We start from the raw sequence: 14,854 nt of genomic DNA on the forward strand, positions 1-14,854 counted from the left end.
ATAGGGTAGAGGAACTCACAGGTTACCGCAGTCTGCAGTGGGAGACAAGTTCAGCTAGACAGTCAATGATGGAGTCTTTATTGGTGCATCCTTCTCTACAGTGTGGGTTTCATCCAGAGCAGACACCCTAGCACAGACTCCAACCTTGCAATTGTTAACAAACGATGGGTTTAAAAGACCACATATATTTTGGACCTTTATTGCTTTAACTTTGCTCTTTCTGTATCCTCAGGCTTCACATCTTCCACATTTTTACAGTGATAAGAGCGAGAAACAATTATAATAAAACCTTAAATTCTCAGTTGACTACATGACTTCAGGTGGCGATGGCTTTAAATGAAAGAAACAAATACTTCAAGACTCTAGATCAGGTGTTGAGAGAACTATATTAATATGAATCAGGAGTGAATCTGTACTGGGAAATATAAATTATTAATAAATATCTAAAAGACAGAATACAGCAAATCTTAACATGTTATTCCTATAGATTGCCACAAAATTATACATGCACGAAGCCATTAACCCCAAAAGAGTTCATATTACATGAAAGACTGACTGAGATCTGTCATGTACCTACTCTCAATGTAGGTCAGTGTATACACATTGCAAAACTGAAGGAAACTTAAGGGAAATTTTCTTCTCCGGCTAGATACACTCTTGCCTGAGGTTCTGCTGAAATTTGGATGATGTCCTAAGTTCAAATTAAACATGATGAGATAGCCACATGAGCAGTGACCACATAGGGAAGGGTGCAGATAGGAATGACCTTTCTTAAACTGAAAAAGCGTGGCACAGGATGACACGCTTGTGTTTATCCATCCATCTTGTAAGCATAATTATTACACAGGCAGGCAAAGTCACGGTAATGGCACACACAAATTAGGCATGGAAAAATGGGCAGAAGAGCACATGAGCAACAGCAAATCTTCTTAACTTTCCTGATGGCTTGTTCATTCATAACTGAATCATACATTTTAAACATTCTTTGGGTACAGAAATATATTAAATGCACCATGTATGGAAAAGATACAGAAAATCTGGAAAGGATTCAGAGGAGTCTAAGAACAATAACAGGCTTAGAAAGCATGGCCTGTGAAAGAGGTGCAAGGAGGTTTATTTAGCGTAGAAAAGAGAAGTTGTACTGTTTCACATCACAGCTAAGCCAGTCCAACCGCTGACACTTGTCTGATGCCCTCCCCTGGGCTTGATTCAATGAACTAAGTCAGCAGAAAACTAATCTTATTGAAGAACCAAAAGCTTCTCCACTTTATCCTCTGAACTGGTTCATCACAGTCACGAGGGCTGGCTGAATGGGGAAAAAAGTAGGGTTGTTCATTTTGGCAGCAGCTAACCTTCAGACTGGCTTAGCTTTAATGTGAAAGTGCACCACATGTGGGTACATGATACAGAAATACAATCTGTGTATTTTTAGGAAGAAGAGGTTGTTGAGCAACTTTGCTGTATCCACTGAGAAAGAAGACAAAAAGAAATCTGCTAGGTATTTGCCAAAGATTCTTGGTTTATGTGAAAAAAACCCTTTATAACAGGAAGGGTACTGGGTACTGAAACATTAAAATACCACACATAAGAATATTGTGGAATTTCTTTCACTGGAATCATTACCGGTGTATTATGCTGATGTCTGCCAGGATTAGTCCAAGGTTTCTTATCCTGCCTCAGTGCAGAGGTGGAGTGGAGGATGATCTCTTGAGATTCATTCCATCCCTCCCTTCTTCTGACTTCACCATTTACTGAGCTCACCCATCCTGCCTAAATTAGCTCTACCTGAACTCAATACTACTTGGAAAAATGACTTTAACAAGAACAGTGTCAGATGCTAATACTGCTATTTGACTAATATTTTGTTGAAGACCAGAGAAGCATCTGTGAACACACTGTCCATGGACACGTTATCAGACACACCGCTCATGATCTGCTTTGTATTTTGGAAAACTTCCTAGATTTACACAGATGGTCTCTAAATACACCATGAAAATAAGCCCATGAGAATAAGTCATACTTCAGAGGTGATTCCCAGGCTTACGGTTCAGACCGCAAATGAGATTGCAACACTTGCAAGTAGTTGCTCAAGCATGATGGAAATCCAGTCGCTAATACTGGAAGTAGGGTCACCAGCTGGGAAACGTGTACACTGAGATATACAATTTTATTAATATATCAGAAGAAAAGTATAACAAACAGCAAATTTTTATTGAAATATGAGTCGCATTCATATTCAAACTGCAGAAGTGTGAAACTGGAGTTAAAACGAAGCAGAGATGTGTGGTATTTAGGAATTTATTTTTTTTTTCTTTTTGGAAAACTTTTCTAGAAGTGACAGGCTGCAGAATCAATGAATCAGATTTGGAAAATACTGAAGTGCACCTAACCTTCTGTCTCCCCATAGTCAATAAATGCCGTTATTAATGATGTTCTCTAGTGAAGTGTTTTGGGGACAAGCTAAACACCACAACTTTCTTATACAAAACTCCCTACTCCCTTTACTGTAGGGAGGTTCTGGGAAAAGCCTTGTAGGACTAATAGAACCAAAAAAATTTTACAGGCCTTTATTAAGAAAATATGCCAATTTCTTTAATTAATAAAACTTTGTTATCTAAAGAAATAGACAAAACAGTTCAAATGCAGCAAGTCTGTGGATTCACTTAGACTTTACAGGTGAGGGATCAAGCTAAGAAGCATGCTTTATGGAGTATCTTTTCAAGTCTTTGGAAGTCCTGTCAAATGGAGAGGATCAATAACAATTTAGGGAGAGTGCGTAAGCCCTTCAAAGAGATCTGAGCACAGAACTTGCTGCATAATCACACCCACCCTGCCAATGCTGTGCAGCCTCACGTGGGAACCGCCACTGTGGGACACAAAGCTGCCATCCTCGGTTTGAGGAGCGGGCAGCTTTCTTCTTCGACAAGCCCTGCTACCTTTGAAGCTGGGATCTACTTGTTCTAATGGGACTTATTAAAGAGGGAGAGGAAACTTCAAAAGATTTCACTGCCTCTGTGAACTAACTAGTCAGAAGGCTGCACTGACAACCACTTGTGACATGTACCAGGGTTTATTTTTTAACTTGTTCCTCATTCCGCTGTTTAACATTAGCATCTTCTTTCAGTTTGTGTATGAGAATGCTGAAGTTTGCAGACACATCATACAATAATCGGTTCCTCTACCTTAGACGGGACTCTCCCATATTTCTCCCCGCTGGGCTCCATGTATTTTTTGCTCTGAAGTTTTGTTGTCAGTCACACATTTTTAAAGCCATTGCCATCCTGATTCAGCAGTGTGAAACAAGGTTGTGACTGCCTGACTGATGAGAGGTGTATTTTTATCATAGGGATAATTCAATGGGAATGGCAGTATTAACCGACACATGGAATAGGAAAGAACAAAATCCTGAAGATGGGTCTGCAGTTCCTCCAGGCCTCTGTGTGTGCGTGTTCATTTGATTTAATTTCACTCACTTAACACTGGTCTGTGCTGATGCTGTCTGTTCCCCCGCTGCCAGATGCGGCCTATCTATTTTACGAATCCAAAGCAGGCTGATGCACAAGTAATCTCCCCTTTCTTGGTCCTGGCAGTGAGCCTTGGGTCAACATCCTCTGCTCATTTCCTTCTCCCACTTCTGTCTGCCCTTACGGAATCAACGACTTACTTAGCTGATTCACCAAAATACTACTTCTCATCCAAACCTCTTCTGAAAAATGCATTTCATAAGACAACCTTACTTAGAGGAATAAATTTTAAAATTAATCTTGGGGGGAACTTCCAAGTGTCTCCAGCTTGGCAGGTATGTCTTTTCAGTGTGTAGTGTTAAAAGGCCAGGGATTTTGTTTATTTTGGTGACACTGCATCAAATATATTGCCAATCAGGTAACTCAGATGTCCCATTTGAGGAGTCCAAACTAAAGATAAAACCAGATCCATATTTATATAATAAACTGACAGAAATGCTTTGATGATTATGTAGGCATCTAGTTTTAGCATGTCTTGAGACTGCTGACCTCAGTGATTCACATCTCATCTTTTCAAAGAAAAATATTTTACTTCACTTACTCTCTCAGTTTATAGTTGTGCCTTTTATCTTACTTCCCTTGAACTCCAGAGGCCTAATTCATCTGTTATGTGAGTCCTCTTGGGATAACAGAGGCCACACACAGGTGACATTTCTTGTTTTTACTGGTTCTGCTTTTGTCTTTGTCATTCAAAATATGGGCAAAAAAGGAGAAGAAAAAAAGAAAGGATGACCCTGCTTGATGTACATCATCACACTCATCATGAGGTCTGCTCTTCTGGCTTACTCACCACCACTTTCAAATAAGCTAAGGCAGCTGCTGTCACTCTGTCCCTGCTCCTGTCCTCCTCCAGTCCTGTCCCCACTCCTTGCAGGTAGCAGATGTCCTATTTGGCATATCCGTACTGATAAACAGGAAAGAGTGCGGTGGTGAGCTCTGGTTTTGGACCCCTGATTATCTACATTGCTTAATCTTTAATCTTGTGTTTTGGTTCTTTATGGACCACTTCAGTTAGCTCTATCTGCAAGACAACCTGCTCCCCAGCCATTAGCAGAGTGGACACGAGCCAGCCAGTCTCCCCTGATCTCAGAACCACGGACTGCAAACAGAATTTGCAGATCTGGAGAAGACAAAGTCCTGGCCAGCCATCCCATCTACTGCCTTCCTGATGGACTTCTAGTTACGTGGTGAAGCACTAGCCTTATTGCATTAGTGGTGTTCGCTCCTGTCAATGACACTGCTACTGTATTTACTGCTGAGAAAAGAGCTAAAATAAAAGTGATTCCTAATTAATCAAGTGATTCTGGAACAACCTTTTACTTGCACAACAGTGGTACCATGGTTTTTTAACCTCTAGGAATAGATGGCAACTGCACCTGCCAGTGAAGGCTGCCAACAGCATCAGTAAAGATATACAGTTCGTTCACTTTTAGGTAAATAAAAATTGGGTTAAAAATAAAAGTAATGAAAAGTCACTTGTACTCCTTGCTACATACCTATACAGCTATACTCCTTACTACACAGACTGGAGCGAATGCTATATGCATGACTCGGAGGAATTCACGTGGAGAATGCTACCGTTCAGAGTCTGGAGGGTAAGTTCACACCACCCTGATGAGGCTGGCTGGCACTGCCCATAAGCAGAAGTGCCTTTGTTTGAAGGAACCTGAACTATTGAACATTCTTCGTGAAATGGCTTCTTCGAGCTGTGCTACTGCAGTGCCTTAAAAACAGAGAGCAGAGACAGCACTGCCACCTACTGCTCCCAGGGACATGGCTCTCGCTCTCACCGGGGGAACCAAAGCTTGGGTGGTATACTGTAAAAGTAAATGTTAAAGAATAATTTTAAAATTCATCGTTTGAAAATTATTTACGATAAAATTAAATACCAACTTTGCCCCTTGCAAAGCATCAGGGAATAAAATAAGCTACCATTATGGTCCTGTCACAGTTTCAAAAAGAAAACAAGCCATCTTGCCACCCCTATTTTGCAGCTTAGTCACATACTTTGATGCTGTTGTCTTTGGCTAGTTCAGTATAAAGAGTTTTGTTAGGAATTTACTGAAACTGTAGGCAATTAACATCTCACCAGACTAAGGCTTTATATTAACAATGCTGCCCTTAAAGAAAGGCATGATGGACAACAGACAAGAGTGATAATAGAAAGAACAACACACAAGAAAACTAAGTTCAAAATCATATTAAAATGCATGACCTAAAAGTGATAGTGCACATATTTACACTTTTTTCTACATCACCTGTCCTAAACAGCTGAAATTATTATCCTGAGTCTTAGAAGTCTTGTCCTTGATAAAAGCTATGAGAAATGCACCTAAAAAGTTACTATTTTAAGGTCATAATAGAAACTATCACAATATTCGTAGTGCTAAAATGGTACATTATTGGTACAAGCTAATAGAGACTGCTATTACTCTAAAGCTTTGTGGAAACAGGGCACCGATGTTTGCATCTAGCAAGGGACGCGGTTCATCTAGATTAATTCAGTTACAACAGACCTGACTAGTGAAGGGTAGTTCTAAGATCACCATAAAGTCAGTGCTAAAGAATTTGATTAGAATTTGTGATTTAACTACTGAGTTGCAAAGGTTGACAGAAACTGCCAAACAGGTGGTGATTTTTTCCTGCAACAACACATATGTAAATTTTGAAGGAAAGTCACTGTACTGTTTGGGAAATTAGATTTCAGATCTTCCCCTAGGAAACGCTTAGATGAAATAAAGAAGTGTATATGGAAAGGCATGCATACAGTGCAGTCAGTCATGCATGCTGGGTGAAAACCTGGCTCAAACCACAGGGAACTTTGCCACCGAGTTGAGAGACCAAAATTACAACTTCTATATTTACATTTGCATGTGGATTCAGCAGGAAAGATTTGCTTCCTGGTTTTTGGAACATCATTTCTTCACGGTAGATTCTAAAGGAAACTACTTTTCACTTTAAAACCAGCACTTGGCACACAATGTGGCATTACAATCTGCTCATACTTTGTCTTCCGATACTTTGAATCAGGATCATCCTTGCCTACTGCTTCACTACCCAAGGTATATTAATACTGCTTTGTAAGCCCATTCTTTTGTCCCTGCTAGAGTCCTCACTCATAAATAATTCAAATCGCTGAACCTGAGCCCTGCTCTACTACTGCCTTTAGTAATTTTTATTTATGCCTGGAAACTCTTCAGGTTGTCAGAAAAAAAGCTGAGACAAATGCATGCCAATGTATTACTTTAGTGCAAATTCAAACAAGTTAGCTTCTAGCACTTATGGTTTGAACAAGAGTGGGGCAAAGGAATATTTCCACAGCAAGACACGATTCTCAGCTGTGAGAAAGGGACTAACGGCATTACCTCCCAGACAACCAGGTGCCTGGCATTTCCCAGCTGAAGCATATTTGACTGGGTCCTCATTGGGATACATCAGGCTAGGAGGTTTGCCCAGCCAAAGCACTGTGAACATACTCTGAGTCCTTTCTAAAGAAAATTACTATGAATCTTAACACAAATTATGACACTGAACGTGATACTCCCAGACTAGTTAAAACATGACACACACAAAAAAATAATAACAATTAAAAAAACCCCCAAGAAATCATCTGAATATAACTTGGGGTAGTAAGCTACTATGAAGTTCAAACGTAACAAGGATGGATAGTGGAACTTAAGAAAAAAATTATATGGGGTAAATTAGTACATATTTGCTTATTTGTGCAGTGTTAGCAGACAAAACATATCCAGACTTCACGTGCATTTACCAGTGTATCGCCTCTCAGTCTGCTACAGCATCTTGAAAGAGCACAAAACTACCTACTGTCTAACTAGCTCAGGTGATAGATGTTTGTGCTTTAGGGGTAGGGATTAATGAATGAAATTAGCTATGCTTTCCTGTACAGCAATTTGCCAGAAGTAGTATGGATGGATTTATGATCTGCATAATAATAAGAGTTGAGATACTCAAAGCTGAGGAAAATAGAATAGAATATTTCGGTTGGAAGGGACCTACAATGATCATCTAGTCCAAGATTTAGCCAAACAGCTCCAAGTAATGTCAGTGGGAATTGTGTGGCTAAGACCACTAATTAGCTTTCTGTCTTTAACCAAGAATCTTTACAGTGGCATAAATTTTCTTACAGAACCTAGTATTTGTGCTCTAGGTAAGATGAATATTATATATATAGAATATAGAGAGAGAAGAGGAATTGTTTAAATCCTACAAGAACACTCAAAATAAGATGCAGGGCTGGTGAATGGAACAAAGCAGGTGTTAGCTCAAGCTGGTGTGATCTGTAAGGTTTAAATTCTCAGTAAGCTTACTGACAATACCCGGCTGAGATTAGTAAACCAAATTTTATTCTTCACAGAGAAAGCACAATATCAGCAAAACAATTTTTGCTCACTGGATGGGAAAAAAGGGTTTTATGCAGAAGAATAAATTACATGAAGCAGAGAAAAACTAGTTGGGCAGTGGTTGTACAATCAGTTTTACGGAGTGTCAGTCATTATAATACGTATAGATGAGATTATCTTGATGTTTCCCCAACCTGTATATCAAATATGTATTGCTGGAATGTAGCCAGCTCACTTCTGAAGGGCTCCTGTGGGTAACATAGTTACTAATACTAAACATAATTACAAATATTTTTCCTTTGTACAGCTACCAGAAGACCCTCTCCATTCCATTCATCTGCTCCTCCAGTCCATCCTACTCCTGACCGCTGCTCTGGACGCGTGATGCGTAGTTAATTTGGCACTGTTGCTAATCTGGCCTCTTGCACCTGCAGAGATGCCAGTTCTTAGGGTTGTAGGTAAGCATCCCCTACGGCTTCCCAAACATTTTCATTTTTTCCTACTACAAAGCAAAAAAACCTAAACAAGTGCATTGAATATATTCATTCTGGATGATGGAAAAAAGCACCAGTACAATAAAAGGAAGAAGGTAGAGTTTTCTTGGAGAAAGTAATCAGAACATGCCCTACTAGTACATCTCCTGTTATCAAATGGCAGTGATCCAAACTTCACCTTTTTCCACTAGAAATCGAGGGGACAGCCACATCAGCCTTGACCTGAGGACAGAGGCTGAGAGGTTAGGAAGAGAGGTTACCTGGGTAGGTTACTGCTGAGTATTTTACTGTTTAAAGTCACTCCACTATCGAACAGGCCTGAATAACCACATTTATTATCTATATACAGTATTAAAGAGCTGGCTATGTAGCTATTGTACTCCTCTAAAATACTGAGAAAATGAACTTGAAGGCTCATAAAATACAGAAGTCATTGTTCTGTACTTCTTTTGTTTTTCCTTAGCTATATATTTCACTTCTTCCCTTCTCCTCTTCCCTCTTAACAAGCCTTATGCTTAGCAATTTTAATTTTTTCCTTTTTCGGACTGTCAGTCACAGACAGTGTCTTGACTTACAAAGAGATCTTTTCTTATTCCAGAAGCCTTTTTTGTCACTATGACTGCAGGCTTTATGCTTATCTCCTGCCTTTCAGATAAGCCTCCCCTTCACTAAGCTCCATCCTATAATCTCAACCTCTTTCTATATGATTTAACCTCCCTGAGATGAACAGATTTTTTTGCTTGCTTTATTTGAAAGGATTTAATTTAGGGGACTCAGTTCTGATACAATCTAGACTCACAGCATGCAGTTAGAAAATACAAGCAACAATGAAGAAAGCTTTCCATTTTCTGAGAAAGCCAGTTTGGCAAAAACTGTACAAACACAACACACATGAAAAATTAAAAGGTGAAAACAAACAATCAATTTCCTTTGCACGGGCATAACTCTTTCCAGGCTAGCAAAACTTTATGGCATATACTTCTGCCATTGCCTTGTTGTAGATACACGAAAGATAATTTCTGTGCTTAGTTCATAAGTAATTAATAAATAATCTTTATTTTGTCAACAGCTCGCAGGTATACAAGGAGAGGAGAGCTTCTTAAAATCTAATCCTATATTCTTGAGGGCTTAAAGTCTCTGTAGGCCGCTGGAATTAAGTGGCTGTGATTTATCTGTGAATTCAGACATTTGCTTCATTAAAACTTCATTATATCTAAACACTTACACTCTTGATTTCATATATTTCTTAAACATCCTGACAGTCTCTCAAACATTTATTCTGTTGATATGTTCATTTTTAGCAATAATGTATTATTTATATTTACATACATGACTGAAACCCTCAGATATTGTAGACAGATGATATCTTACCAGAAATCCCTATAAAGCAGAGTGGTAATCCCACTATGTAAACACTCAAAAGAGGAAAGCACATTCAGAATTTTCTAGACACTTTAATTTAATCCTACTTGGGCCTCTCCAACTAAAGAGCAAAATACATGCAGTGAACTTTTTTAAGAAGGAAGAAAACCTTGCTAAACTCACCTCCAAACAAACTGCAGCAACTCTCAGTTTTTCTTTACAGGTAAGAAACAGCTGCTTTTCATTACTTTGGGCAGTTACAACTCATTAGCATGGCACATCAGGAAGCTGGGGAACCATCAGCTACACCTGATGAAGCTGATTCCAAGTTTCTTCAAGCTTGACTCAGTCCGAGCAGAAAAACAAGTTGGCTTATGCAGTGGGTAACGGGTAGGAGTAGTTCTGGAAACACTGCTGAGGATGAGGGCTGAAGGAAATGTTCTGGAAAACTCAACTTTGGCCCCAGCAGAGGCTGACTTCTGCTATTTCACTCCCTAGGCAGAGATTTTTGGCAGTTAGGCAGCAAATAATTTCCCCTGCCAAGTAAGTGAAAAGAAACGTATTCTCTGTGACGCTTTAGTTTACGTGGCAGGTCAGGGAGGGTATCGGTGAATAGAGGTCCAGCATCCCATTCTGGCGTGGGTTCCACAGCTGAGATATGCTGCCTGCAAGAGCTAAGAGTATCTAATTACAGCCTTCACTCCCAGATGTCCCCACTGGCATGAACCCTAGTTATAGCCATCAGTGACATGCACTTTGGCAAGCTCCTGACAGAATGGGTATTTTCCAGGATGCCTGGAGCAGCTAAGAGCTTGTGGAGCTCCACCCTCCGCGTAGGAGGGTCTGTGCTCTGAGGCCAAAGGAGAAACAAGTTTGAGTATCCTAACAATACAGGGTCTCTCTCTTTATGTGTATATAAACTGGATTTCATCTTCCAGGTGGGAATGTGAACACTGAGCCTCTAATGAGACTTCATTAATTTCATTTCAGTCTGTGTCAAGAGATAATGAAGTCTGGTGGACAGATACTTAACTGTGGAGCCCAACAGAAAGCTGGAACCACCTCTACTGTGTTCAAAGTATCCTTCAGGAATGCTACCCTGGGGGGACACGAGGAAGCAGGGGACTGTGAAGCACTGTACAAGCACTGTGAAGCCATTGATTCCTTGACAGTTTAATATTGCTTATCAGTTTACAAGGGCTGTGAAACAAGCGGGGTTTGACACCAATACGGTCAGTTCTGCCATCGAGGGTACGAGCTTAGGTAAAAAGTGCTAGATTAGTGAATAGTATACCTCCAATAATCACAGCTAAAGCAAATACATAAATCTGAAACACAAAATCACCAATGTAATTATTATCATCTCTTTTACCATTGAAGAACCACTTTGTTGAAAAGAACAATTATATCAGTACATTTTTAATTCCTTTTTTAAAACACATTTTTCTAAGAAAAGGGTATAAGCAAGACCTGTAAGTTTTGAAAATGTCATTAAAAAGCATTTTCTCTTGGATAGAGTTCCTGTCGAGGCATGATACCACCCTTGTGATTAGCTTCTCAGAGGAATAGGCTTAGGGACAATTCTGACCTTCCTCCTCTGCAAACCAATGCTCTTATCTTTTGATTGTAGCTTCCTCCAAAAAACGTGCTTTTTCCCCACTAAAACCTATTCTGAAGCCTGACCAACCATACAGGAAGGCAGGCTGATAAGAAGTGGGCGTAGAGGTTGGTTTTGATATCCTAATTATCTAGATAGAGTTGCATTTTTCCTATTAGGAGAAGCTCTTTTGCTGAATCCTTATACTGTTGAATTCTAGGAGACAGTGTAAGGCTGTTGATCCATGTTGATGGTTAATGGAGAAGATCAATGTAGTTTCCACTCATGTTTGCAAAGGTCTGGTTGTCTTTCTGTCGTTGCTGTAGTAGAAGCTAGGTCAGAATGCTATTTATTCACAGATAGGAAAATCACCAAGGGAAGATTTGAAGACGTGAATGAAACGTTTCACAGAGATACAGAAGATTAATTTCAGAGAGCCAAGGCTCACAAGAAGAACCCTGATTTAAAACTGCTCCATAGGGTTTATGAGCAATTTAGCACAGGATAAAAACCTCACATGTTGCCCATGTAAAATACCACACCACTACATGTTATAAAATGACATCGCTGTCCTCTGCTTTTGTTGGTATCAGACAGTGCTGTGACTTCCTGATAATTAACCAAAGCAGGGAAACAGGAAATCAAGAATCACGTTTTCCTAGATATCACCTGAAAAGAAGCAGCTGGGAGTACTTCCACATTTGGCATAAGGTGCATAGCCTCTTTTCTTGTGTCCTCCAAATTCAGTGATGCTCAAGATGCATGTGGAAGGTGTCCCCTTCAATGCTTTTCTTTACTGAGGCAGAAACAACCTGCATGTCACCATGACATTGAGAGGGTACCTTTTGCCTTCCAATTTTTGCAAAGGCGCTTGAAGGAAATTAATACAGCTCTCAACTTCACTAATTGCTCACTTGATTATGTTTCTCAGCCACGCTGTAGCTCTGTATTGGCCAAGGACATGTAATACACAGCTAATGGCTGCCCTCCCTCCCTCCTTCCCTCCCTCTCCCCCAGGCTCTGCAGAGCATTGCCCTCACAAAATTATTCAGAACAATGTCTATCACACTGGCAGGAGGAAAGTGCTTGAGCACTTGATGACCTCCTGAGGTCCCTTCCAACCTGAATTATTCTATGATTCTTCAATACCTTTCATGCTTGAACATGTGTATTTTCATCACAACTGGACTTCCTAGAACATGCAGTTCCAGCTAAACATATTCAACTGTACATGCAAACACACAGGCAAAACAATCTCTGTGAACAGACATTATCAGATATAACTTCACAGATACCATTCATTACAATTCACATGAAATATGGAAATTATGAATTTGTGTATTTCTGTTGCCCAGCTATATGCAGTATGTGAGCCAGTTTGCAGAGAGCGAGCACTCTGTTTAGAAGGAGCTGAGTTATTCTGTCTTTGGGTGGAACAATGCACAATTCAAGTCTTTGGCAACTATCTGGTATCACTTGAGTATAACGCTGACCCTGATAATTTCTCCCTGAGCAATGATTCAGAAATAGGAAAGGTTTTTGTCTAGTAGCCATCCATTGACTGTCAAAGTCAAACCTATGGAACTGCACACATTTTAGAGAGCATTCAAGTCCCAAAAATGTGAAGAGTTCCCAACTCTTAGGCAATAAACTCTGCTGTGCGACTAACCATACTCTTTTTTCCTGCATCCTCTAAGCAAGATTGTGAAGCTTAAATGAGCATATTTGAGCCTCTGGTTCAGTTTAGATCACTCACTCCTTTTGCTGGTTTTATTCAGGAGGCTAAATATTTCACTGAATTCAGTATTAAAAATGCAAATAACTCAGTCATATCTAATTAGGCATTTTCTAAGCAATATTACACCATTTCACACAATACGGACTGAAAGAAGAAATAATAAACCTTAACAACCACTTTTAGTTCAGAACAGGGATAAAATGTGTTCTTGCTTTGTGAAGTTTCTCACGAAGAAGTTGAATATACTATATAATAGTTTGCATCTACTTTTTATGACCAAAAAAGTACAGTTTTCTCTTTATTATGTATCTTGGGTCGTGCTCGCAATAGTTCGGAGCCCTTCGCATTTCTTAATTGCAATGTGGGATTACTCCCACTAGGTGCTACCCTTCCTCTACGGTTTGTGAAGGAAACCGTCCTGCCGGAGTAAAGCTGGACCACCGGTGGGTGCGCTACCCAAAATGCAGAACAGGGGCTCATTCTTCATCCCATCGTGATGGAAACATCTTTCTAAACACTGATGCAACAAAAGACACCCCCCCCCCAAAAAAAACCCCCAACAACAGACCAACCCCCCCCCCCCCCCCCAAAAAAAAAACCCAAACACCCCAAGACCACTGGAAACGTCTGAAAATATTAAAAGAAGAAAAGCTGTTGGATCCCATCAGATTAAGACAGCAGGCACCCAACACGTAGCTAGTTCTGGTAGGCAGCTAATAGCAAACACTGAAATGTGACTGTCTTATTGAAGGAGCTATTGCTCAGAAATGTCATGGTGCTGCACAGTCAAAGAAATTCAACTACACATTTATTGTCATAAAGTCTAGCCTGCCCATTAGACCATATTTAATATTTTAAGGTCCTTTACAGGGGGTGTATGCCTTACGAGGCATTCTGTGGCAGCCTTGAATGTTACATGTACTAATATTTCACTGTCTCCCACACAAAATAAGAATAAAACACTGAGATTATGACTATGTTACACAACCTGGTGACTGACACATAAGTAAAAATAGTTGCTATTGCAATATAGCAAAAATATTGCTATATTTACCCATTGTAATACCCCCAGATGAAGTCCAATTCTCCTCACTGGAGACAAATGGAAATGGAGAAGAAACCAGTTGAATATTTTGTGAAAAGAGGAAAAAATCTGTTAAAGAAGTTACAATAACCAAAGCCTTTCAGCCAGGCAAAGTATCCTCACTTGCATAAAGCAGCAGTGAGATGCCCAGAGAAGATAATCCTTCTGAAGAGAGGTTGCTTCAAACCAGATATTTCAGTGCTGGGCGTGTTTTTAAGCCCTGAAAATGACAGCTATCTCAGGGGCAAACACTGCAAGCTGGGTCTTTGCCCAGGACTGTTGAACAGGCTGTATGAACAGTATCTTCCCATGAGAAGGCTCCTTGCTCCCTTTCTGAAGGGGAGTCAGGGGTCAGCTTGCACATTGTCACACGAGACACTGCAGTGGGACAGACTGGTTTGTACTCCTAAAGAAAGACCTTGGACAGTGGCCCAAATAAGGTGCTCGTTGCAGCTGTGTCGTGTGTCATGTCGTGTGTCATGTCGTGTGTCCCCCCGCAATGCGCATGGCTTTGGACATCATACGGTGCTGCACAGGAGAATGGTGGGTCTTTCTCATCTGGCCTCCCACTACACGATAGGCAGGTGGAGTTAAAGCTCTGGAGAGCCAATGTCTGAAGGAGCAGCATAACTTACTCAGCTGTGAAACTTCTGAAAACGTGAGCTGGAAGATCCATTAAGTCCAGGTCTTACGA

At 40.3% G+C, this 14,854-nt stretch overlaps 1 protein-coding gene across 6 annotated transcripts in view; it reads right to left on the minus strand.

Moving 5' to 3' along the window:
- The window catches only part of ACOD1 (aconitate decarboxylase 1), a 32,735-nt gene extending 19,094 nt beyond the window's left edge, over positions 1-13,641 (minus strand). For all 6 annotated transcript variants that reach the window (XM_041128615.1, XM_030036252.2, XM_030036254.2 and 3 more), the window contains exon 1: positions 9,925-13,641. The gene's annotated coding sequence lies outside the window, so the exon portion shown is untranslated. The remainder of the gene's footprint in view (positions 1-9,924) is intronic.
- Between the last annotated feature and the right edge of the window lie 1,213 nt (positions 13,642-14,854).

The sequence above is a fragment of the Aquila chrysaetos genome, chromosome 14 (assembly GCF_900496995.4).
Source record: "Aquila chrysaetos chrysaetos chromosome 14, bAquChr1.4, whole genome shotgun sequence".
Lineage (NCBI taxonomy): Eukaryota > Metazoa > Chordata > Aves > Accipitriformes > Accipitridae > Aquila > Aquila chrysaetos.